This window comes from Triturus cristatus, chromosome 2_1 (assembly GCF_964204655.1).
Source record: "Triturus cristatus chromosome 2_1, aTriCri1.1, whole genome shotgun sequence".
Classification (NCBI taxonomy): Eukaryota; Metazoa; Chordata; class Amphibia; order Caudata; family Salamandridae; genus Triturus; species Triturus cristatus.
The window spans coordinates 1,043,620,966-1,043,648,530 of NC_140581.1; the positions used below are offsets into that span (position 1 = coordinate 1,043,620,966).

The window sequence follows — 27,565 nt, forward strand, 5'->3', positions numbered from 1 at the left end:
CAGGGAGTTGGTGGTCCCCGGGGCTCGGGGATCCATAACGGACCCCCAAATTTACATGATTATTGCCCCGGGAAGGTGGCGGCGGTCTCCAAGCACCCCACACAGTTTTTTTTTTTTAAAGAAGCCCCAGGGGATGGCCGTCCCTGGGGCATGGGGGGGCCTTGGAGGCCCCCCACAAATTAAACAAGCCCTGGGGGTGGAGGTCCCCGGGGCTGCGGGAGGGCCGCGTGCCCTCCTGCATATTAGAAACAGAGCCCTGGGGAGGTGGCGGTCCCCGGGGCTGCGGGGACCCCCTAAATTTATGGACAATGCCCCCGGGACCTGGCCCACCCGGGGGCTTATAGAAAACAAACACTTCGTTTAAAAAAAAAAAATTCGGTGGGATTCGCGACTCCGACGTGAGTTCCACCAAAAGTATTTATTTAAAATGATTTCTTTGGCCCTGAGGGTCCTTCTGGGACCCCCCGAGCATGCCTGGGAGGTCAGGGTGTTTCTACCCTGCCCCCTTTTCTTGTTTTTCAACTTTGGTTTACTGTTTTCTTGTGACTCTGTTCTACCAAGTAACAAGATGGCTGCCAACACTTCCTGGTTTGGAGCGTTGGCAGCCAGTCACAGTGAAGCTCGTGGACGAGAGGGTTTGTGAATCCACCGCTGCCCTAGATATCGAAACTTTTATTTTTGGATCTTCTCAGCAGCTACTGAACGGATTTACACCATTTAAGAAAAGGACGCGTTCTGAACCAAGCACTACCTTTTTGCCAAATTTGGTTTAAATACGTTCAGCAGTTCGGGCTGTAGCCTTGGCTAAAGTTTCCTATGGGAAATTGATTTTCCAACCTCTTTGTTTTTAATTTCTCAGGAACTACTGAACGGATTTACACCATTTAACAAAAAGGACTCTTTCTGAACCAAGGGCTACCTTTTTGACAAATTTGGTGTAATTCCGTTCAGCAGTTCGGGCTGTAGCAGTGTCTAAAATTTCCTATGGAAAATAACATGGAGAAAACATGTTTTGGGATCCCCGCTTGACAAATCACCCCAAAACTTTCAAGACAGGAACTGGCCGGAGCGCCCCACTAGTATTGAAAATTTCGCGAAGATTCGTCAAACGGCGCCAAAGTTATTGGGAAAACAAAAAACGCTTTTCCTATGGAAACTAGGTCCTAACTATAACAACCTACTGTATATATATTCACTGAAAAAAACATAGGTTTCAGAGCCGTTATAGTTAGCTGGACATTTCACTCATACAAAACTATTGAAATTCCTCCGTTATGGTTAGTTCTGCTAACTATAACTCGCGCGCCTGCAATTCACTGCTGATGATGTCACATATTACATCAATCATGACATGGTCAGTGACATCACTGGTGACATCTCAAATTACATCACTGATGACATCACTGATGACATCATCCAGTGAATGTGGTTTGTTTAATTATTTAAATATGTATTATATATATCGCAATCTGCATTGAAGAATGAGTGGATATATAAATTTAAATATCTTGATGGAGGATTTAGTAGCAGTGTGATTGACTGTTTACTTGACTATTTTATAGTGTCTCACTAAATATATTGGATAGTGACTAAACTGTGTGAATATCTGTATCACTTTGGCAGTTGTTGTGTAAACTGATGCACCAGTTGGTTACTAGCTATGTGAAGTCTATATTAGTTATTGATTAGTTAACTGAGTATTTGTATGGGAGAGCGAATGTGTGAGTGGTTCGGTGGGGGGGTGTGACTGCCCAAAGATGTGTGAATAGTTGATTCAGTAGGTATATGAGCTGAAGACTACATGTTATAACAGTTGTTTGGGTAAGTGAATATCTTTATGGGTGTGGTGATGAGCAAATATATCTCTCAATGGTACATGTCTAACAAACTAGAAAAATAAAAGGAAATGTATGTGACAGTTGTTGTATATAAGTAAGTATACATAAGACTTAGTGATTGTATGAGTGACTGTATGGATAACTGTATACTTGTAATAGTGATTTTATAACACACTAAGTATGAGTTACTATCTATATGAATAAATGAAGTGGTGTTTGTATAAGTGTGTAGCTGAGTAAATGTAAGTATGATCCATTATTTGCATAAGTGAGTAGGATGACTGCATAAGGGAATAGGATGTGTGCTGGTGTGTAATGTCGATATAGGTGTATAAGTATATTTGATAGTGTTCTATTGATCATTGACAGCATGTATGAGTGATTCTATAGGTAAGTGATTAGATGTGTGAGTAGATCTACGAATCACTGAGTGGATTTTTAGAAATTTGTATTGGTGTTTCAATGGATTCAAATATGGTACTCTGTATTTTACATTGAGTGATGAAAGGTTATACTAGTGTATGATGAGGTGTATCTGATTGTCACGTGGATGATGTCATCAGTGATGTCATTTGAGATGTCATCAGTGATGTCATCAGTGATGTCACTGACCATGTCATGAATGATGTAATATGTGATATCATCAGCAGTGGATTGCGGGCACGCAAGTTATAGTTAGCAGAACTAACTATAACGGAGGAATTTCAATGGTTTTGTACGAGTGAAATGTCCAGCTAACTATAACACACCTAAAACCTATGGTTTTTTCAGTGAATTTCTAAGGTTTATTAAATGCTAATTCCTAACTATAACATATCTGAAACCTATGGTTTTTTTAGTGAATTTCAAAGTTTTTTTAAATGCTAATTCCTAACTATAACGCCCCTGAAACCTATGGATTTTCAGTGAATTTCAAAGGTTTTTTAAAAGCTAATTCCTAACTATAACATATCTTTAACCTATGTTTTTTCACTGAATTTCAAAGGTTTTTTAAATCATCATTTTTAAATATATTAATTGTTATATTTAGTTTTTTATACTGTTTTTCTACATTTTTTAAACTTCTTATTTTTACATATTTTTATGTTTTTAATTACATTACATATTTTTAATGTCAATTAAAAAAATGTTTTTAAAAATATTGAAACTCTAATATTTTGTTATTTAATTTCATATTTTTTTAAATATATTTATCATATTTTTTTATTGTTTTTGTTTTAAGTCGCGCACCCAATGCGTCCCATTCTCGATCACTGCGCGGAACCTAGCTGCCACTTTACGATTGTTGTGAAGGATCCGTGTAGGGTGTGCGAAGGGTGCGTATTTTCCTGTGCGATTGCTATGCGACCCGTACGCGACTTCAGGCGCATACGCGACGCATACATTTTACGTTACGCGATGCTCGCGCGCTACTGCGTGACGTCATATACGTGTTTGACGTGGTGGGTTCGCGAGTCCCGCAAAATGTTTTAATGTAAAAAAAGATATATATATGTATTTAATATAAATATTAAGGCAAGACATAATCTGAGTTAATCATAAAAATAATACATTTTTACTTTTAATACACCTATATTAGTTTTTAATGCGATTTCGCGAAGTCGCACTGGGTGCGAGAGGAGTCGTGCACCCAACGTGTGCACATCAGGGGGCCGCGCTGAGCGCCGCGCTGGGTGTGCAACTCCTAATTTGCCCGTAATTGTTTTTTAGCACCTATCACTAATTTCTCCCTGGGGACCCCATCCCCCGGGGACTATATACAATTTTGGGGACCGTGGGGGGAGCCCCAATGCCCCCACGGTCCCAGCCGGCTCCCCACATCCTTCGGGAGCCGGCATTGCTTTTCCACACGGGGAGCTGCTAACATGCAGCTCCCCGTGTGGAAAAGCAATATGGTTTGCATTTTGAAAGAGAGAGCAGGTTTCCTACTCTCTCTTTCAAAATCCAAACCAAGTTTGCTTTGATAGGGCGGGAGCCTCGGCTCACGGCCTGCCATAGCAAACAGCAGTGTCCCGGGGTGGGCACCCCGAGACACTGCAGGAGCTAGCCCTGGGTGGTGGTGGTCCCCAGGGCCATCGACTGCTCCAGGAGGGGGCCACGTGGCCCCCTCCCACAATATAAAAAGCCCCGGGGGGTGGTGGTCCCCGGGGCTTGGGGGGCCTTTGAGCCCCCCCACCCATTTGTTTTTAAAGCCCCGGGGGTAGCGGTCCCCGGCCCCCATCCATTTATTTTGTAGCCCCTGAGGGTGGCGGTCCACGGGGCTGGGGGGGCCCCTCTGGGCTCCCCATTAAATTTAATATTTTTGCCCCAGGGATTTGGCCTCCCCGGGGGCTAATTATTAAATTAGCGCAGGAGCCCGCACTTCATTTTATTTTATTTTTACGGTAGGATCCGCGCACCCAGCGCGCATTTTGCTGTTTTTTCCCCAAAAAAATTGGGGGGCCCTGTGGGTCCTTGTGGGACCCCCTAAGCAGGTCTAGAGGGTCAGGGTATTTCTACCCTGCACCCTTTATACGTTTTGCACACTTGATCCACTGATTTCTTGAACCCCGCTTCTACCAAGGCACAAAATGGCTGCCAACACTTCCTGGTTTGGAGTGTTTACAGCCAGTTGACAGCCAATTAGCATGCAGCTCGTGATCGGGAGGGTGCGTGCTGGGTGCGCATAGGGTGCGTGGATCCTCCGAGGCCATAGATATATCTATGATTTTACTTTTCTCAGCAACTAATGAATGGATTTACACCATTTAATCAAAAGGCACGAGTGTGAACCAAGGGCTACCTCTTTGCCAAATTTGATGTAATTCCGCTCAGCAGTTCGGGCTGCAGCTGCGATTAAAGGTTCCTATAGAAAATTGCATGGGTAAAACACGTTTTGGGACCCCCCTTTTTTCTCGGCCTCTGCTTGACGAATCACCCCGAGACTTTCAAGATAGGAGCGGACCGGAGCACCCATCCAGTTTTGAAAATTTCACGAGGATTCGTCAACCAGCGCCAAAGTTATTCCAAATAGAATGTTGCGGATTTCCTATGGACAATAGGTCCTAACTATAACTACCTACTGGCAACCGCCAGTAGGTCATATATATATATATATATATATATATATATATATATATATATATATATATATATATATATATATATATATATATATATATATATATATAAATATATATAAACAAATATTAAAATAAAGCTATTTTATACCTCTTAGCTCATGGGCAGACAAGGGAAAGCGGAGCCTCTCTCTTCGCAGTCCACGCAACCCTTCATTAAATATTCAAGGATTTTTACTGAATTCTCCAAGATCGAAGACTCTGCATCATCCTTAGCAAAGAGTCCTTACTCAACAACTAATGTCTCTTCAGCGGCAGGAAAGTCCAGTGCAAAAACGTGTAAAAAGAGATCCTCCATCTCCACCAAAATGTTTCTCCCCAGTTTTATTGGAGATATTGCTGGAAGAAATATGAGCCCTTCGACCCTTTGTGGAGGAAACCAACATCAAGTTGCAATTCCTCACTGTCAATTGGTCTCAAATGGATGAAAGACTCTCGACAGTTGAGCGTAGCATGTCTTCTCTCGGGCCACTGATACTAAAGTCACGGCAATTCAGTCTCAAGTATCCACGCCCCAAAGACAGGTCGAAGACCTTGAAAATCATAACAGGAGGAACAACCTACGTATTTATGGTCTTCAGGAAGGGGTTGAGGGTCAGGATACCCTCATCTTTTTCCGATCCTTTCTTGCCAAGCTACTTCATATGCCGGAGGAAACTGTCCTAAATATTCAATGTGCTCATAGGCTTGGACGTCTGTCATCCAATGCATCTTCATCGCAGAGACCAAGAGGATTCATATTATATTTTCTTGAATACACTGACCTATTAAAGACTTCGTCGGCTGTCAAAAAGCATCTCAACGCATCGTATGGTCTGGATCGACTTTGTTCTTTGCACAGGATTACGCTAAAGCTACAGCAAACAGACGTAAGGCATTTCTTAATATGAGACCTGAATTACGCTCTTTGGGAGCCCGCTATGGACTATTTCATCCTGTTTATTTAAGGTTACCTACAGAAATAGAATGACTACCTACAAGGATCCATTACGATTACAGAGCTTCATCAATTCATGCAAGTTGGAGACCATGGAATTTACGGAAGCTTCATCTTCACATACTTCTTGATCTTATTACAGTTTTTGGGACTTTCCTGGTCCTTTGATGTTTATGTTTCTCCTTGTTCGTTCACTGGTCTTTTACTCCATAATGTTTAAGTTCTCTTTTATGATGTGTAGTTGATTAGTTTACTTGATTAACTGCATATTTTGTTTTGATAATCCTTTCACTGGTTCTGGTTTTCTCCCTGTTTTAGATCTGTTGGTGTTCGATGCCTGCAGTTGTCTTGTCTATTACTGGCATAATCCCTTCCCCACCCTTCGTTCCGTGGACTTTGGTCATGCCATTTGTTCCATGTGGTTTCACACCTCACCCCCCATCTCTGGTCGATATTTGTAGGTATGTTTTCTTCCTACAATTCTTCTTTCTGGTTCTTTCCTTTTCTTCTTTAACCTTTTCTTTTACTTCGTTCTCAGATGTCTCTTTTGTTCTTTCATCCTACCCTGCACTTTTTCATCTAATCATTCCCATATTTTTTCACTCATGTTGCTTTCCTTTCCTTCTTCTCTCTTTTCTCCTCATTTTTTTAAGTTTCAAAGTTAATCTATATCCATTTTTATCTTATTTATTTTTTAATGATGTTTGCATTAAGGCTGCCTTATTTTATTACTCATTTTGCTTCCTTGATTTATGGCTTTAAAAATTATTACATGCAATGTTAAAGGTTTAAACTCCCCTATTAAGAGACAAATGGTGTTATCTTATTTATCTAAACTGGATGCTAAAATTGTTTTATTACAGCAAACTCATCTCACAGAGTCTGAATCCTTAAAGCTTAAGAAAAATTGGTTTGGTGAAGTATTTTACTCACCTGGTGATGGGAAAAGAAATGGTGTTATGACTTTAGTTCACAAATCATTGATGGTCTCCCTATTTCACAAGCGAGAGATAATGAAGGTAGATGGCTATTTACAAAATTGGAGATTGATGGTGTTTTGCTTTCTCTTTTTAATGTTTATGCCCCTACTTCTGGTGATGCCCCTTTTTGGACCCATATACTTCAATTGATTTCTTATAATAATGCTAACAATGTAATTCTTGCTGGGGATTGTAACCAAGTATTTGACCCCTTTCTGGATCGGAAATCTAAAGTTTCTTTAATTCCATCAAACGCACATAAAACGTTCACACAAACTATAAAACACCTACATCTCACTGACGCCTGGAGATTTTGTAATCCATCTCTGCAGGAATTTACTTTTTACTCTTCACCTCACCAGAATCAGTCAAGAATTGATTATATGTTCACGTCACACAACGTCTCCCAATCCTTAGTGTCTGCTGACATAGGCCCCATACTTATCTCCGATCATGCCCCTCTCTACATCCAGCTTGATATCCTGCCTCACTCTGACCATCCTAGGAGATGGCACTTCAATAACTCCTTGCTTTCAGACCCTCATTTCAACACTTCTTTTATTTCTTTTTTTAACGAATATTTTCATTTGAATAGTAATGACACTTTACCCTTTCATATTATTTGGGATGCCTTTAAGGCCTCTGTACGTGACTTTATTATTCGATATACCTCTAACAAGCGGAAAATGGCTCGGGCTTCAAATTCGGAACTCCTCTCTAAGATTAAAAAATTAGAGCATACCTATTACACCTCTAAATCGAGACAGTGTCTAACTGATCTGATTAAAGCTAAGATTCAGTATAACAAAGATAAAACTGAAAATGCCTCTTTATTTCTTTTATGGCCAAATTCTATGGAGGACAAAATAAATCTGGTAAATTGTTAACCAATTATCTTAAAACCAAACAGAATAAACTCCACATAGAATCTATAATAACTGACATCAACTCTTACAAATTTAAAGATGCCGATATCCTACAAGATTTTGTTCGGTTCTACGAACAACTATACACACACCAGAGAATACTCCCACTGTTGACGATATCTCCCTCTATCTATCCTCAATTCCAAAATCCTCATCTCCGTCTTTACATATGGACCTCCTACGAGTTGGATCTGACTCAGACTGATCTACTCAATGCACTTCAATCCCTTAAGAAAGATAAGGCACCTGGCCCAGATGGTTTTACTGTTGAATTCTTTTTGCATTTTGCCCAAGTAATCTTACCTAAATTACATGCTTTAATCTCCTCTTTTCTTTCGTCTGGTACTTCCTCAGTTACTTTTCTGGAAGCCCTGAGCTGTCTTATCCCAAAGGAAGGAAAGGATCTACATTATTGCAAAAAGTACCGACCCATTTCCCTTGTCAACATAGATTCCAAAATCTTTTCTAAATCGTTAGCACTCCGTTTGGAATCTCATCTCCCTCAACTCCTAGGTAAGGAACAAACATGCTTTGTTAAAGGGCGATCTATTAATGACAATACCCGTCTATTTTTCGATATTATTTCCAAGTCACCAAAGCTTCCAAAACCCATTGCTGCCATTGCCCTTGATGCTGAAAAGGCATTCGACAGAGCATGTTGGCCTTTCATTTTTCTGACACTAAAATGGTTTGGTTTTGGCCCGAAAACTCTTTCCTTGATATCCCTGCTTTACTCGAACCCTAAAGCTGCCATTTTTGCCAACGGTCTCACCTCCCCCTACTTTCCTCTTCACAGGGGAGTGAGACAAGGCTGTCCTCTATCCTACTTTCTTTTCAACCTAGCCCTGGAACCTTTTTTCTCCAAAATAAGACAGAATCACTCCATTACGGGTTACACCTCACATTTTGTACAAGTTAAATTAGCTGCATATGCTGATGATGTTCTTCTATTTCTCCCTAACCCTCAGGATTTCCTTCCACTTTTTTTAAATGAAGTTCAATCTTATTCCTTAGTCTCAGGTTACAGATTAAATAATGATAAGTGTGAAATCCTACCCTTAACTAAATATACTTTTAAAGATGATTTTTCTATTTCTAATTTCACTTGGAACCCACTTCACATCAAATATCTTGGTATATGGCTCCCTCCCTCCATTAAAACATACATTTCTCTCAATTTTAATAAATGTATTGAGAAGCTTAGTTCCCTCACTTCTAAATGGCATCCTCTATATCTTTGACGTCGCCAAATGGATGGACATCAGCCGCCTGAAATTGAACACGGACAAGACAGAAGTCCTCATCCTGGGACCATCGCCCTCCGAATGGGACGACTCCTGGTGGCCCCCGGCCCTAGGCACCGCACCCAAGCCTACGGACCACGCACGCAACTTGGCCGTCATCCTGGACTCCTCCCTATCTATGACCAGACAAGTCAACGCCGTATCCTCAGCCTGCTTCCACAACCTTCGCATGCTCCGTAAGATCTTCCGCTGGATCCCGACCGAGACCAGGAAGACGGTCACCCAGGCCCTCGTCACCAGCAGACTAGACTACGGAAACACCCTCTACGCCGGTACAACAGCCAAGCTTCAGAAAAGACTTCAACGTATCCAGAACGCCTCCGCCCGACTCATCCTGGACGTCCCCCGACGCAGCCACATCTCGAGCCATCTGAGAGACCTGCACTGGCTCCCCGTCAACAAGAGGATCACGTTCAGACTCCTCACCCACGCACACAAATCCCTCCACGACCTTGGCCCAAGATACCTCAACGACCGCCTGACCTTCTACACGCCCACCCGCCAGCTACGATCCGCAAACCTCGCCCTCGCCGTCGTCACTCGCATCCAGAGAACCACCGCCGGAGGAAGATCCTTCTCCTACCTGGCGGCTAAGACATGGAACTCCCTGCCCGTCTACCTGCGACTGACCCCGGACAACCTCGCCTTCAGGAGACAGCTCAAGACCTGGCTGTTTGTGCAGTAGCAGACCCCCTCCCTCATGCGCCTTGAGACCCTTCCGGGTGAGTAGTGCGCAATACAAATTTCTTGATTGATTGATATCTTTCATGGTGGCGACGTCTTGACACTATTAAGATGATGCTGACGCCTATTATCCTCTATCCTATCTCTAATATTCCCACACCCATTCCTACAAAATGGTTCCAAAAAATTAGGTCCATCCTTACTTCCTTTCTATGGCAGAATTAAAAGCCTAGAATGTCATTGCTAAAGTTATCGCGTCCAAAATCTGAAGGTGGTGTTTGCATCCCTGATTTTCCCAAATATCATAAGGGTTTTTTATTACGGCATATTTCTAAGTGGTTGTCTTATGCATCTCCTGATTTGCCTCTTTGGGTTGATCTAGAAAGTTTCTTTCTTTCCCCATTTTCTTTCCAAGAATACATATCTTTCACACGGAAACCACAACATTTAGGCACACCAATTATTAAACATTCTTATAAATGTTTGAACAATCTTCTCCATCTTGAGCCTCATGATCTCAACACATTTCTCAATTCCACCATATGGCATAACAACTTCATCTGTATTAAAAATAAACCTGTTTCTTGGAGAACCTGGAGAGACAAAGGCCTTCTTTGGGTACATCAACTATTTGAGAATGATACTTTACTTATCTTTTCACAGGCCTCCTCACTTTTTTCCTTGCCTCCCTCATTTTCACATAAATTTTTAGCCTTACGCTCAGCGATATTAAACTCTCACTCTTATTTTAAATCCTTGCCTTACCCCCCTTCACCACCAGCCTATCTTTGGTCCAGCATCCTTTGTAAGTCACCTAAGGCCTCCACTCTTTACACCTGCTTATTAATCCCATTCTCGTCAAGAATCAAAACAAAAACTGAGCTTGGATACACATTACCCCATTCTGTTTGGGATAAGATTTGGATGAAGATTCAGAAATCCTCCAGAGCAGCTAGTGCTACACAAACCCCTTTCTTTATCTACAACAGACTACTGTTAACACCAGTTTCCTTGCATAAAATACATTCTGATATTCCTGATATTTGTTGGACTTGTTCACTTCCACAGGCAGATCTTCCACAATTACTTTTTTTCATGCCCACTAGTTGTGCAGTTTTGGAAATCAGTCTGGGCACAAATTAAAGCTATTTTTGGGACCAACATTCCCCTTTCATTTGAAAATATTTTTTAGGTAGCCTCTCTAGCTGGATTACAACAAAAACACACACGCAAATCATTGACCTATTATTGGTTGCAGCTTTTCAGCAGATAACAAAAAACTGGAAAGATGCTTCAAAATTATCGTATTCAGTTTGGTAGTATTCTTTATGTTATAACCACAGATTGGATACGACCTTCGTATTTCCCATGTCTCTTAAACAAAAAAGACTACTTTTATGGTTTCCTGTTACACAATTTCTGGATAATAGTGCTAAAAGATCTTATGCTCCAGTACCATATATTCAAGAAGTTGCCCAACCCCCTTGAATCTCCTGTTTTTTGTGTTAAGTCTAATATTTATTTGAATCAATTTAATTTGGTTATAGTTGTATACTTAATAATTTTAGAATTTGTTTTCACCCTTTCTATTTTCGCCATGAATTTTCTTTTATTGTATGATTGCCTGCCTCTATGCTATTAATGTTATCTTTCGCAATGCATTTTGCTCTGATACTCGATAGATGTTCTTTTTTGATATATATTTAATAAACTTATTTTTTTAAACTTAAAAAGACATAAGACATAAATGCTGTGAGGAACCATGAGGAAGAAGTGGTGAGGAAACTGCAAACAAGGAGTGATTGTGGGTAAAACAAATGGGGGGTCTATTAGAATCCCTTTGAGCTTAGGAAAAATGTGAGCATGTGTCTACTGAATATTAAACGCAAATGCACTTGTATGAAAACTGCAGCTTCCAGATCATAAGTGGGTCACAATAGCGAGTTAGTGATTGAGGTGATGCACTGGCTGAGACAAAGGAGACAGATCTGATCACTTGAGAGCGTAGAGTTGAAAGTTGTCTAGCTTTTCAATTAACCAACCAACCCTAAGCAGGGCTAGGCACACACTCCTGCTCAGCGCCAATATACCTTCTTGTGTGATAATGTGCTTTACAAATACACATAACATAGCATAACAGATGATTTAGCTTCCATTAGTGCAGCAGGTGTAGTCGCACCAGGACCCAGAGGTCTCAAGGGTCAGCTAAACACTGATTAATGCAGTATTTCACAGTGCAAATAGCACACAGGGAGGCCATTCCCTTCCTTGCAGCACGGCCCATGACACACTGGCTACAGCACTTTCCGGAGGAGATGCTTTGTCCTTCTTTTCCTTGGGCTGCAGTGCCCCATTGCCGCTGGCCCTGGGCTTAACTCAGGTTTAAGCAGCCCTGGCAAAAATGCTCACATCCGCCCTGCAACCTTTGTCTTCTTGCACTTGCTCTCTGTTTCCATGTATTCTTTCTCCCTCCTGCTTTCGCCTATCTCTTGTTTCACTCTTTGATCACTTTCTCTCTACCTTTTCTCTCCTTTTCTCCTTCTCTTTCTCTCTCTCTCTTGAAGCCTGCCTGTGCCTGCTGCAGTTAACCTCAGGTATGGGGGAAGTGACAGAGGCACCAGGACAGGCCCTAAGCTTTCGAAACAGACCTCCAAGACCCATGGTTCCAACCCACCAGGGAAACACCCGGTGGAATAAAAAGTCTGTCTGTCCATGGAGGTGCCCAAAAATGTTGACCAATTGTATTAATGGTGCTGTTTCTGGCAAAAAGGAGAGCTGCAGTGTGGTGGCTGGAGGGGGGGTGGGGCACTCTTCCGAAGTGTGATGACTGGATCAACAACATGGTTTATTCCAGTGAAATGAGTCAGATGGACATATGATGCACCTGGTGACAAGGACTTTTGGAACCCCTGCAAACATATCTCTTAAATGTAACTGGTGCAGTTACATTTGTCAATTTGACACCATATGGACATTGGGGATGTAGCTGAAATATCAAACAGCACATTATTACAAATGTTTGGAAAGTATATTAGGTGAACACTTGAAATGGTACAGAGTGAAACTCACTCATTATGTGCGATGCATCCAAGCTTAAATAAAATTGTAGAAATAAAAGAAATCTGAGACCCTATGTTTTCGACGGTTAAGACCCCACAAATTTGTCAATAGATAATTGAAGGACAATATTCTCATGCTTTCCAAAGATCCCCTTTTCAAATTGGTCCTTTGACTCTATGAATATACCTTTACTTAATGAGGTTGGTATAAGCATATGTTGATGTAGTTGGTAATTTGTGGCTGTGCGTGGACATTTGTGTTTATGCCAGTCATTTGCGCTGTGACTGGGCATTTGTGGCTGTGTCTGAGTATAAGTTGGTTGTGCCAATACTTTTGATGGTAGCACCTGAGCATCAGATAGCTGTGCTAGGGCTTATTATGACTAGTGTATGATTGCATTTGAAGTCCCTGCCCATGGAAAATCATGGTAGCCCCCTAGTTTACGTATGATACATTGGGGCATCTGCATTAGTAGTAAACATTCAAGTGGTATTCCTTCCGATGATGTCTACAGAGACACATATCATGTAAAGCAACTACCTGTGATGTCATCAGCGAGCAAAGCATATATAGTGCTATTCGATCTATTGCTGGTATTTCAGTCAATCAGCATTCATGAGGCCTTAACCCCTTAACTGCTGGACCTTTCCCCCTACCCCCCCTCCTACTACTGAGCCCTTTTTTGACTATTTGGGGTAGTTCGTACTTAGGCCTCCATAACGTTTGGTCCATAAAAGGTATCCACACCAAATTTGTGTCCTTGTTTTCTAAAATCATGGGGATTCTAAAGGTACCCAGGGTTTGTTGATTTCCCTGGAGGGGACTGAGGAAATAGCCAAAATATAGCTACATTTCGAGGTTTATTTGGAAAAATAGGAAAAATGTGCTCTGAATAAAGTCTGTTTTTTCCCATAAAAATGACATCAACAAATGGTTTGCTGGGCTAAAGTCACCATGTTCCCAGCTTTCAGGAACATGTTGAGCTGAATCAAAAACATACTTACGGTTTGTGGAGGAAACACAGATAAACTATATGTTTCTGAAAAGTATACACACTTACTAATTCAGCAAGGAGTCATACGTGTAGGTCCCTCAAGGCAAACTCACTGTTTAACGAATAGGAAAAAAACTGCCATTTGGGACAATGTTTTCATCTGTAGCTTTTTGTCACTTTTTTGTCACAATGACCAATTTACAAAAGTAATGTTCCATTACATTTGCTAGATCCATTTGGTTGTGGGGATATATAGGGATTATAGGTTCTCAGAGAACCGGAGGTACCCAGAGCCAAAAACTGAGCTGCATTGTGGAATGGTTTTTCATTGTGTACTGAGTATAGACCAATTCATAAGGTGAAATATGCAGAGTAAACATAGGTATCAAGGTAAGCTATGTATTTCTGAAATGAGCACAAGATATGGAGTTTAGAAGCAGTGGTTATTTGCACATCTCTGAATGTGTGGTTACCCGTACAAGCATATGATTTAGAGGGTATTTTTCAAAATGTCTTCTTTCTTACACACTGACTTACATTTGGAAGGTACAAATGTAGCAAAATTCAATTGGTAATAGCAAATATCCTACTATTCTATGCTCCTTCATGTCTTTTGATAAACATGATACCTCACTTTTGTGGGTAGGCCTAGTGCCTGCGAAAGGACACAGCACCAAAGCGCAACATGGATAAATCACATTCTTCCACTCAAACTGGGGCCATTTTTTGAACAATGGGTAGCTGTAGATTTTGGGCGCTAGCTCAGCCAGCATCTAGGGAAAACTAGAAAACCTGTATATTCTTGAAAACTAGACACCCAGGGGAATCATGGATGGGATTTTACTCAGAATCCCTTTAAAATCTCAAACTTTGACTAAAAAACACACATTTTCCTCACATTTCTGTGATGGAAAGTTCTGGAATCTGTTGGGAGCCACAAACTTCCTTCCACTGAGTATTCACTCGAGTCTTCCGTTAAACATGGCTCATCACTTTTGTGGGTAGGCCTAGTGCCCGCAACAGGAGACAGCTCAAAACAAAGCATGGATACGTCACATTTTTCCACTCAAAAAATTCAATTTTTTTTCAAAGTGGGTAGCTGTGGCTTTTGTGCCCTAACTTTGGAGACACCTTGAGAAACCTAGCAACCTTGCACATTTTCACAACTGAATGCCTGGGGGAATCCAGGGTGTGGTGACTTGTGTGACTCTCACCAGGTTGTATTACCCCGAATTTCCTGAAAACCTCACACTTTGGCTAAAAGAACACATTTTCCTCAAATTTCTGTGATGGAAAGTTCTGGAATCTGTGAAGAACCACAAACTTCCTTCCACCCACCATTCCCCTAAGATGTCTGATAAAAATTGTACATCACTTGTGTGGGTAGGCCTAGTGCACATTACCGGAAACAACCTGGAATGCAACATGGATTTTTCACTATTTTCGACTCAAAACTGACCTGTTTTTTACAAAGTAGAAAGCTGTGGATTTTGGGCCCTAACTCAGGGGGCACCAGGGGAAACCTAGCAAACCTGCATTTTTTAAAAAAATAAACACCTAGGGGAATCCAGGATGGGATGACCTATGTGGCTCTCACCAGCAGTGGCGGCTACCGGTGCCTACTGCCTGCGACAGGAGTGGATAAAACCAAGGTTAATGGGAGCCCATGAGTGGATTTCCTACTGACCTAGGTGTGATCCGTTCCTGTCACAGGCACTAAGTTCAACCACACAAGTGCCCAGCGTTTTTATTGGCACAAGTGGGGACATTTTGGTTGCTAGGAATTTTGTTGATTCCTGCAGATTCCAGAAATTTCCATCACAAAAATATAAGGAAAATGCGTGATTTCAGTCAAAGTTTGAGGTTTGCAGGGCTCTGTTGGTAAAAACAACCTCATGGGATTCATGTAAGGCACACCACCCTGGAATCCCCTAGTTGTCTACTTTTCAAAAACATCTGTGTTTGGTAGGTTTCTCTGTGTGGCATCCATTCATGGCCCAATTTCTGCAGCTACCTCTATAGCTGATCTTTCCACATAGCACTTTAAGGTGTTTAGTGTCAAGGTATCTTGGATCACCCACACAAGGCAGGTACCCTTTTTATCAGGAGACTTAGGGGAATGCTATGTGGAAAGACATTTGTAGCTCTCCGCAAATTCTTGAAGTTTTGCTCCCAGAAATGTGAGGAAAAGGTGTATTTTTATTAAACATTTGAGGTTTACAGGGCATTGTTGGTAAGAAAATGGCGTGGGATGCATGCGGAGAACACCACCCTGTACTCCCCCAGCTGTCTAGTTTTCAGAACTGTCTGGGTCAGGTAGCTTTTTCCAGGTCGTTGCCAACACCCAAAAAGTGCAGCCATTCACCACTGCAAGTAGGACAATTTTGGGAGTTACTCACATTCTCCTTTTCCATATGTAAAAACAACACCCAAAAGAATCAACTGTCCTCTCACTTGCTATTGGGATGGGATGTTTTAGTCCTCAGGGGAGCAGAAAGACTGTTGAGGTTTTAGGGGTGAGGGTGGGGCCTGATGTTAGGAGGCGGATTGCCCACCCTATTATTTTATTAAAAATATATATTGCCGCCATACAGTGGGCTTTCTCTCCAAGGGGGCAGATCTGGGATCATTACCTCCATCTTGTCCCAGGGTGGCAGAAATACTGTTGCCCTGTTTGCTTTTGTGGGGCTTGGCAATGACCATGCCGTGCAGCCCCCCACTCCTATATTTAAAAAAACAAATTCCTAGTGGGCTTTTTGCCCCCCAAGGGGCAGATTGGGGGGTAATTGCCCCATCAAAGACTGTTGTGCCATTTAGTTGGGGTGGGGGCATAGTCATTCTCATGGTGGGAAGTTCCCACCCCTGTATGTTAAAATACTTTCCATGGAGTTTAGAAGGCTTTCTACCCCCAGAAAGCAGATATGGGGTGAGTACACCCATCTTCCCCAATGGGGGCAGAAAGACTGTTGCCTCCTTTACTTGGGGGGAGGGCATAGACATGCCATGGTGGACAGCCCCAACCACTATATTTAAAAAAAGAATGTTTCCTGGCTACTAGTGGATAGTTTATCCCCCTAAGGGAGGCTGACCCGGGGGAATTATCCCAATCTGCCTCCCAGGGAGGGGCAGAAAGACTGTTGCCTCATTTAGTTGGGGTGGGGGCATGGCCAGCACTCACCCCTATATTTAAAAAAAAAAATCCCTGGTGTCTAGTAGGCTTTATGCCCGCCCCTGGGGGGAGATCAGGGGTAATTACCCCCACCTGCCCCCCAGGGGGGAAATAAAGACTGCTTCCCCATTTACTTGGAGGTCACATTCCTATACAATACAACAATAACTGGTGTCTAGTGGATTTTCTGCCTCCCCCGGAGGGACAGATTGGGGGCAATAGTGCCCTTGACAGTTCAAGCCCAGGCAGATGGATAAAGAAACAAAATTATCACAGTTGTGTGGAGGGCAAACAACTTTTTTGGAAGCACTCAACTTCTGCTCAATCAAAACATGCACTCCTGGCTCCTAACACATGGGTGGATTCAACGCCCATCTCCTGGTGATTTTGCCATAATTGTCTGGTGACAGCTGTGCTATCAAGCCAAACCATACAAAGATACTTCTGCATTCAAAATGTAGTGTAAGGGAAAGAGGGCACTTTTAATAAATGCATAGGAACAAATACAACAGCACCTCTTTCACAGGCACCTGAAAATGACATTCATTTATGTATTTATTTATCATTTGTAAAGCGCCTGGTTACACCCAAAGGTGTGTCCCTGCGCTAGGATTAAAGCCCCCTGAAAAAGAAAAGGAGAAGGGGAACTATGCCTAAGCTAGAGTGATCAGGAGCAACTATAAGTTCCCTATTTTAAGGGTGAAATAACCAAGTTTTTAGTCCCTTATGAAAAGTCCTTTCATTAGGTTCAAATCTCAAATTCAGTGGCAAAGTGCTCCACCTTTTTGCTGCAAGAAAGATAAAAGATTGGGCTCCCATCCTGGCTCATTGGATTCTTGGCGGCTTGACCAGATGAGCTCCTCCAGATCTTAGATTATGTGTTGGTATGTAGGGAGTTATCAAAGTTCGAAGGTAGCTCGGGCCTTGTTCCACAAAATTCTGTAGCAGTCGCACATGGCCTTATAGGAATCCTCTTCTTCACTGACAGCCAGTGAAGAGGAAACAGAGCTTTAGAGGAGGATGCTCTTCTCTGGAGATTCAGGACAGGACGCGCAGCAGCATTTTGAAAGCATTGAAGTTTAGTTAAATTTCTTTTAGAAGCTCCCAGATAGAGAATATTGCCATAGTCTATGTGAGATGGAACCAGGGCATGAATAATAGTTTTTCGGGCCGCTATAGGTAGTAGATCTAGGAGTTTCCTTAGGACTTTGAGAGTCCTGAAGCACTTGTTGGCTACCTTCCTAATTTAACTTTCAAATGGGAGTTGGGTCTCAAACAAGATCCCAAGATTTCTAATCTCTGCTTTAGGAACAGGGGTTTGCCCCAGGGACTCAGGCCACCAGACCGATGACCAGATAAAAAGCTCTTTCCCGACTATCATTACTTCCATTTTATTACAATTTAGTTTTAGGCAATTATTGGACAACCAAGAGGCTATCTCCGCTAGACATAAAGAGAATTAAGTTGCAGTCGCCTCCGTGTCCTGAGATAGAGTAACAATGAGCTATGTCCACATATGACACATTGTGTTTTTCCATGATTTCTGCAAGGGGGGGGCTATATATAGATCAAATAGAGTAGGGCTCAGTATGGAGCCCTGTGGGACCCTTGCATGAGAGGAATTCTCTCTGACATATGCGGGTGCTGGGCAACTTGGAAGCTACGCGATAGAAGGAAGGAAGTCATCCAACATAGAGCTGAACCCCTGACCCCGCACCGACTTAACCTCTGGGGAAGTAGGTTATGCGATATGGTGTCGAAGGCTGTGCTTAGGTCCAGTAAGACGAACGCAGCTGTTTATCCTTCATTAATTTCTCAAAGTTTCAGTTGCAAGAAGTAGACCTGGCTCCCTTGAGTAAGAGGCTTGAAAACGGATTGCGTGGTATGAAATAAATCATTTGAGTTGATATGATTTATGAGTTGGTTATTCACCACTTTCTCTACAATTTTGTCAAAGAAAGGGAACAGAGAAATTGGACGTAAGTTTTCTAGTAGCATAGGGTCAGCTGAAGGCTTTTTCAGTAAAGGAAGTACTATCGCTTGCTTCCATTTTTGTGTGATTTCGCCTAGGCGAAAGGATAGGGTTATTAGCCGTTGGACATAGGGGAGAATGATTTCTGTACCTTGCATCAAGATTTTAGGCGGGCTGGATCAAGGGGGGATCCCGATTTCATGCTCACGAACAGGCCCTTGAGAACCTTCAGAGCAGAGGACGTAAATTCACTGAGACCATCCTCCCTAAATGTTTCTTCAAAATACATATCTGGATTAATACAGCTACGAGCTTCTAACGGGAAGGTGCCATAAATCTTCGCTACTTTTGAAGCAAAGATTTTGACAATCTTTTTGCAGTTCTCAAGGGATGTTGGTGCAAAGGCCATTGTGCTTTCTTGAGAGGATAGAGGTTTAAAATAGCCTTAAAGCCCGCCATAGCTGGCTATACCGGCTATTAAAGGCCTGCTGCAGTGTTAAAGGTCCGAGCCGAAGGCGAGGGACTTTAACAAGGCAGTGGGACTTTAAAAGCCGGTATAGCCCTGCTGCGAAGGGCTATAAGGCTATTAGAACATTCTGCCAGCAGAGGGCAGAATGTTCTAACAAATTAAACAAAAGCTTCAGGGAGCGCGAGGGGATTGAAATTCCCTCAGGCTCCCTGAAGCCTTTGTTCACAGCCACAAAGAAGCATTGGAATGTTGGAGCTCCGGGCCTATACCAACCATTGTAAACCCGGAGCTACTCCATTGTTTTCAATGGAGCTTCCAACATTCCAATGTTCTAATAATGACGAAAAGTTCTTTAGAAGAATTATCAGCATTCTCTATTTTTTCGGTGTAGAAAACAAACAGCGTTTTCCTAATGAGCTAATGGTACTGTTTAAGCACATTTTTCTAACTGGACAGTAGGTAATAGGACAGTAATCAATTCATGTCTTCTTCCCCCTCTTATAACTGTATGGCAAGGAGGGGTTCTTTTTCAGTTTTATACAGCGTGAACTATGCCCTAGGGCAATACTGCTCAAATCTCACAAGGAACTAGTCTGAACTGGCCTCACATTTTCATCTTAACTTACAGTAAAAATTGTACAAGCATGAACTCTTTTCTTTGTGGATCTCAAAGAGAAAGCAAAAGCCAATTATAGCCGAAATGTACGCTGACTCTAATTCCATGTTTTCTCACAAATCCTAAATCTAAAGGTGAGTATATCATAAATTACTTCGTCTCTTGTGCTTTCATTATCCAGACAGGTTTCTAGAACAAAAACGTGTCTAAAATCATGTCACAAAATCCAACAGAAGGAGGTTAATTACCATTATTGCCAGGAATGGAATAAAACACCTAATCATAGCTTCTTCACGGGAACAGACAGTGTGATCCTGGGCAAATCGTGCTCTTTTCCTTAATCACAGTGCTCTTATGTGATGAAAGTTGGAGTACTTAAAAACGGGTATTATATGCTGACTTACATGCAATATCTTAGAGTTGATGTAGTCAGACAACGAAAGTGACCCTGCGATTGAGGGAGTCATCATCATCAACAAACTTGAGGAAGCCTCTCATTGAAGAAAAGGAAACACACACACTTACTCGCTCCCTCTCCCTCTCTCTTACATTGATTGATTGATTACCAAGGGGCATATTATCAAGCCAGGCGATAAAATTATCGCCGTGTTAGCGGCAGAAAACTGCCGCTAAAACGGCGATAATGGGCTTGATAATATGCTCCATGGAATTCCAATTGAAGCTCAGGTTAGATGTCAAAGAGCTACTCCTCACATTTTTGCATTTTACAATCAAACTTCGTCGCCATTATGTCGCGAACATGACAATCCAGGTGCCCAGGACTGGTAGGGGCAAGGCAATGTAAATATAATGATGGTAATTACATTAAGTTAATTACAATGGCTATCTCCTGACAGTTCTCTTCAAAGCCACCTTCCCAGCAGGGGAACATGCTTATGTGGCACCTGTCTGCTAAGTGAACCTTGCACAGTGGTCCCTGCTGGGGAAGTTGGATGAAGTGCATTGTCGGGGTTCCAGCAATGTATTTAGCATAATGCTATTTGCATTAAGGTAAATATATCGCCTGACCTCTCACGATGCTTCAAAAACCAATGGTGCTTTTTTTGTTTTTCTACCTACTGAATCCGTCCCAGTTCCGTTGCAAGTACGGCTCAGAAGGTACAATTGCTGCTGCGTGCGTGGCTAGGAAAGTTCAATTTCCTCCTTTCTTAAAAGGCGCTTCCATGCATATTTTATTCCTTGGGAATCTACATGGGAATTCTTGAAATGGTAAATTTAAAAACAATGGCCCCCACGTCATGCTGTATCCATGCGCATGCGTGGTCACACATGCACACTCAAGTTGGGCCGCCTCATGTCATGGGCCATATTTGTGCGTGCTTAATGACATGCACATCATCACATTTTTTGGGTCCATGCTGTTCAACAGTGGCAAAGAAACATGTGATTTTTCCTTTTTGCTACTGCGAAACAGCACTGGCGAAAAACAGATGGGCAAAGCCAATAGGTCAGCACTGGCAAAGTCAAAAGGCGAGCCGTATTAGCTTTGCCAATGCTTGTTGAAGCTGTCACCCTCCTCTTCAATTCAAATATTACTGTGTTGTGTCATTTCATGCCTTTATATCCAAAGCATCTCTTACTCCCGGGCTTAGCCGATCGCCTTTCATTTGTCACCGGTGGCTCTCTCTCCCATCCTCCTCACCCTCAACCCTCATTTCTTTCTGCCACTCTGTAGTACTATGACACAACTTTAGGGCGTTTAAGCGCTGCACAATTACTCACCTGTACATAATAGCATGTACACACCTCCCAGATGCGGTACACTCGCTCTATGTCTAGTGCCTGCTGCCCTCTCATGTCCTTCTCTGCCTTATGTCTTCTTTTCCCACTCAGCGCTTTAAAGCAGAGTTGAGAAGGGGTAAAGCACTATAGAAACAAGCATTGGCATAGCCAATAGGTCTCGCCTTAGGGACCTTATAAGTGTTTAGTCATGCAGCACAATATCTTGTGGCATGGCTAAACACATATAAGGTCCCAAAGGCGAGACCTATTGGCTATGCCAATGCTTGTTATGCAGCGGGTATGGTGTTAGCTTCTGTTTGCTACTGCTTGTTGCAGGTTTCCCGCCTGCCACCAGCATACACAGCGCTCTGGTCATGTAAAATCAAAAAACAGGTCAGGACTTTAGGACATGTAATTGTGACAACTCACATATAATCAAAGATGTAAAAGATGGGTGTGCGGTTACATTGATTATTGCATGAAACCCCTTTTCAGATAAAAAAAAATCGCTTTTCAGTTACACATATTTTCAACGATTCTCGGAACTATGACGTGGAAAAAATCGATTTGCCTGTTGTGTGAGCATTCCGAGTTTTCTGTGTGAAGCAAACACAATTTTTTTTAATTGGAATGTAAATGAGAGAAAGCAAATTGGGAGCGTGAATGTTGTCCGCTGACGAGTCAGCAGCATTGTTGGAATGTGTCTTCAGTTAAAGGTCTGAGCGTTCGTCAATCATGGCTTATGTCATATAGCAATAAAACGGTGAGATTTACAGTCGGGAAACAGCAATAACAACGACGGCCGAACCACGCGTTGCCTTTGCAACATGGTCGAAACAACAAATGTGCCTTAACCGCGCATTCCTTTACCACACATGTCATTACAACACTATACCTTAAGTAAAGCAGTGTTGGACTTTAAAGTCTAACACTTTCCCTACTGTTGCACAGACTGGTGTTGGAATAGTAAATTATACCGTTCCAAAGTCCAGCGCTTTCCCTAAGGCAAGTGGTTGTAAAGACTTGTGTGGTAAAGGAATGTGTGGTTGAGACGCATTCATTGTTCTGACTGCATTGTTAAGGCACAGGTGGCTTAGCCATGCGTCTTTCTGTCACACAACCTTACAGCAACCATCCGGCCCAACTGCCTGCAACCCTTCAGGAATCACTCAGAATGATTTATCATGCCACAGGTAACCCCTAACATTAGAGCCATCCCTTCAACAGTCCCCAACATGCTTTACTTTACCCCCAGCCACGGGGGCTGTTGCTCTTTTTGCCCCCAAAAGTTGCTATCAGAACCCAGTGTGTGTGTTGTGGTGCTGAACGTAGGTATTCACGCCCACTGAAAACAGAAAAATATGTGCGAACCCGATTGTTAATATTGTAGCAATAATACACTCCGTGTTGACTGTATTCTGCCACTAAAAGGAAAAGCAATACAAGTACTTCAGCCACATTTAAAAGACCGAAAAATCATCAAGGTTAAAACAAGCAGCAACAATGCAGGAGGAGAGTAGGGTGGGTGTAGGTGTAAGTAGCAACAACGGTGAAAGAAGGCATGTGGGGGGGGGGGGCATTGCAAGCAATGACCAGGGCAGGAAATGGCGACCTAGAAATTGAAGAGCAGGGTTCGAGTCTTGGAAGTGACACTCAATATCCTGTAATTCTGGGCAAATCATTTAATCTCCCCGTGCCTAACAAAATGAATGTGTCCATTTGTAATTTAACTAGTGCTCATGTAAAGAAAGCACTTGATGATACCTTTGGGTTGAGTTCGCACTATATAAAACTAAAAAAAACAATGGTGGGGGAAGAGAGGAGATGGTCTGCAAAAACATGCACTCGTATGGTCGGCTGACGATTATATGAAACAAAATAAGTACCACTACAGAAGTGCACAACCGTGAGGAAGGACACTGACTGGGTCAGGAAACTGTAGTTGGTGCATGCTCCACACTCAACGACAAACACAGGAGGAGAAGAAAAAGCAGCAGACACTCACTAATGACAAGCAAGGAAATGAGATTGACTTTGAAGGTAACCAGTGGTTAGAAATGGACAGGCACTAAGCCCTTTTTATTTATTTTTGTTTGATTACAAGAATTTGCATAAGTACAGCACGCAACTCCCATCTAATACTACCTTCAAATTACTACTGTACATAACAGTCACTAAAAAAATCACATACACCCTTTTTCTGGTACAGTGTCATGGTTCCCAAACTCACCGTGTTTGTTGACCAAAACCACCGTACCTCTTTTGCAGAGTTGTATTTCAACATAGATTTTATAATGCAGTGGGTAAAATCCCTGCACTCGTTTCTTAAAATTATTTTCCTTCAAGGCCTTCTTTGCTTGTATTGATTTGTGCTGTGCTTCTGTGTCCTCACGACTCGTTTTGCATCTACATATCATTCCTTCCAACCTTTCCATCTTAATCCATAATATTACTGATGTAATCGGGTCACTGCTTTCTACCTCCTCATTAACTGAAAAGGGGTCCTGCAACCTAAGGACTTCTCAGCATTCTTGGATTCCCACAAGGCTTATCTCACAGTTATTTTGGACTAGTCCAAAACACTTGCTAATATCAATTGTACACTTTATGAGATTAACACATTAGCTCTTTCTATTTGTCCATTGCCCGTGGATGCGGTAAATCATCACTCTTTTATGTACTAGCCTATATTCCCTAGGGTATTTTGGTTTGTCTTCAGAAATCATCTGCACACTATGCTCATTAATAGTTTTTATACATAATTCTTATTACATAACTACTTTATCAAAGGGCACAATTATTTTACTTGTTTAATTGCATCCTCAAAATGTCTCTATCAATCGGTCATAGTATTTTAAAATAACATAACAGTTCGACCTCAACAAAAACCCTAATTGGTCACTTTCCAGTACTCCACCAGACAATTCATATATTTCAGTCACACAGCACGTCTTTAGAGAACTAATATTTTGTCTTTAAACCATACACTCTCCTATCATACTCCACTCCAATGACATGTAGATGGTAGTTCTCTGAAAGTATTTTCAATATTTCCAACAGATGTTTTTCAAACTTGGCCTTTGTGTAAACTTTTGACCTTCCATTACAGTAATAGAATTCACTAAAATCTAGCCGTCTTTCTGTGACAAAAACTTTCATCAACAGGGCCACTCAAATCCTATTTCCACCTGTGAAAACTGTAACTTTGGCCATTTAATGCTTTCTTATAGGTACTTGTATAACTCACAGACTGCCATATATGGCCTTGTAGCACTTCAATCAGTTCTGTGGATTTCCACATGGTACTAGTGTCACCATGGAAGACTGAAGTCGTTGTTTGCTTGTGATGGTGTTCACATTCTGGTCATATTCCTGGGTAGGTAGCTATTTCTATAATATTGAGAACTGAAAGCTGCTGCTCCAGAAAGGTAAATTTGGAAAGTAGAAATATCTGTGGATGTGAGATGCAGAGTGGTGTGGTCAGCCTTTCAGTCAGTCCATCAATGTCCTGTCGAATTTTTGATCTTTAGATCTTGATCCCAGAGACTTCTCTGAATACAGATAAACTATGACCATGATTGCTGTGTAAATGAAGTGAGATAAAATCAATGTAATGCTAGGAAAGGAGAGAAAGTGGGAAAGACCTAATCGAAGGGCGTGATATGGCTAAATGTTTACAGATTCAAAATGAGCATTATTTGCTGAGGAGAAACTATTTGAAATATCGCGAAACGTGGTAACACCTCCTGATACATATTAAAAGAAAGGCACAGCCCTTGAGTATGTGGAGAAAGTTTTGATTGGGTGCGGAGTAGGGCAACACTCAACAATAATAAAGAGGAGCACTACACCGTGGTCATTACACTGTTGTTCTGAGTGTCTCATTAAGAAATCTAGGTCTGCTATTTAGGTGCGTGTGTGTTTTAATGTGGCGGCTCTGCACACAAACAAGTAGTTCTGCTTCAGGAGTATGGTGTTTACATAAGGCAGTCTTTGATTAGAGTTGGTCCTTATCTGTCACTCTGTTAGTGTTAATAAACAAGTGCTGTCCCATCAGGTTCGCCTGCTGGGTTTTAGGGTATTTAATTGTTGCATTCTGCAAGGCAATACTAAAGCTAGATGCAAATTATACTTTGTTATTCCAACGTTACATTTGGTACAATCAAATGGCTGGTGCATTGTTTATGGAATCACGGTGTCATCTGTGTTTTAACTGAATTACCTTGTGTAGTAGGCAAGTTGTTGCTTCAGCACTCAAGTTCTCTTTGTTTTGGGCGTCTGTGATCTTGCAGTTCGTAGCTAACTACGTACTCACTCCTGCATAAATGTATTTCATTGGAGAGCAATGTTTATGTCATCACCGTCCATGATGACAAGAGGTTGCTTTTGCACTGTGAAATGCTAGGGTACCAGCCCTCATTCTGTACCATATGCACCATACATCGAGAATATATATCAGTGGACTCTGGCACAGTGACATTTGCATCTTAGATGAAATCATTACCATAAATTATGGTTTGTGTTATAAAGGTGTGTCTATCCTTGGTGTGTGTCTTAGTGTTTCGAACCGCCTTGGTTTGCGTCATGAAGGCGTATTGTTCCTTGTGAGAAGATGCTATTATTTGCTGCAGTGGATTTGCCATTCTGATGCAGTTGACACTTCTTGACTAAGTGGAGGTGTCCTATGCTGTGGGTGTGCTTAATCAATGGGTTTCTGTATTTTGAGGTCAGTTTCCACATACTGATTTTGATGTGTCTGATACAAGAGTAGACCATTTTTGCACAAAACGTGGAACAACCGTTCAGCAAGGCATAGTTTTATATATGATCCATGACGTCTCTTCTGTTGCTATGAGGGAAATTTGGATCTGGTGCACTGTTCATGATGGAGTTGATGAGAATATAAAAAGGTTTGTGATTTTCACCCATTGTACATGTTATGCAACATTCTCCGCGTGGCTTCTTTGTCTCCTTTCTTCTCTTACTCTAGATGCATTACACATGACACTTGAGACAAGGTCATTTGAAAAGAGTGGGTTGCAGGAAATTTGAAAATACTCTTAGAAACAACTCATCCATTGTACAGAGTGATGGCCCATGATAGTTCACATACCACCAGTGTCTGACTAGCCTGTATGGCAACCAGGAAGGTCCTTTTAATGCTGTTTTGAGGTACACGAGCAAGAGAACCCGAGAGCCAGGATTGCACAGTACTAAGACTAACTAGCCTTGTGTCTACCACAGTTTCCCCCTTGCTTTCGCTCTTTGTCACTGTTTTTCTTATCTTTCTTTTCCTCCTCCTTTCTCCCTTTCCTGTCTTTCTTGCTCTGGACCAAAGACTGATGCTGAAAAATTATTCCCAGCCCCCAAAGAGACAACTAGGGCTTTAATTGGGACGGGTCCTGCCGGTGCTCAGTACTGGCAGTACTGAAAAGCAGGTGCTGATGGGTCCTTATCAGGCTCTCGATTTTTGGCCTCACCCTCAGGGTGACAAAAAAATCCCCTTTACTCTGCAGCAGTTCCACCCTTCACTGTCTTTGAGGTAACGTCAAAGAGACTCGTTATACTTCTTACAAAGCCTCATCATTTCAGAACTGAAGCATTTTCAATATTCTATACAACAAAGCTATAGTTGTTGCTTATTTATCTTACAAAACTAACAACCACTGGCAAAGTTAATAGTCCTGGCTTGTTTGTAGGTGTAATGTTACTTGTTGCATTACATATCTGGATGCAATGACAAAAACATCAAAA

General features: G+C 41.9%; 1 protein-coding gene across 3 annotated transcripts in view; it reads left to right on the forward strand.

Moving 5' to 3' along the window:
- Positions 1-27,565, forward strand: part of GPRIN3 (GPRIN family member 3) — a 480,938-nt gene that overhangs the window by 214,085 nt on the left and 239,288 nt on the right. The window contains exon 2 of one of the 3 annotated variants that reach the window (XM_085635434.1): positions 6,213-6,355. The exons of the other annotated variants lie outside the window; for them this stretch is intronic. The gene's annotated coding sequence lies outside the window, so the exon portion shown is untranslated. The remainder of the gene's footprint in view (positions 1-6,212; positions 6,356-27,565) is intronic. 3 annotated transcript variants of the gene reach the window in all.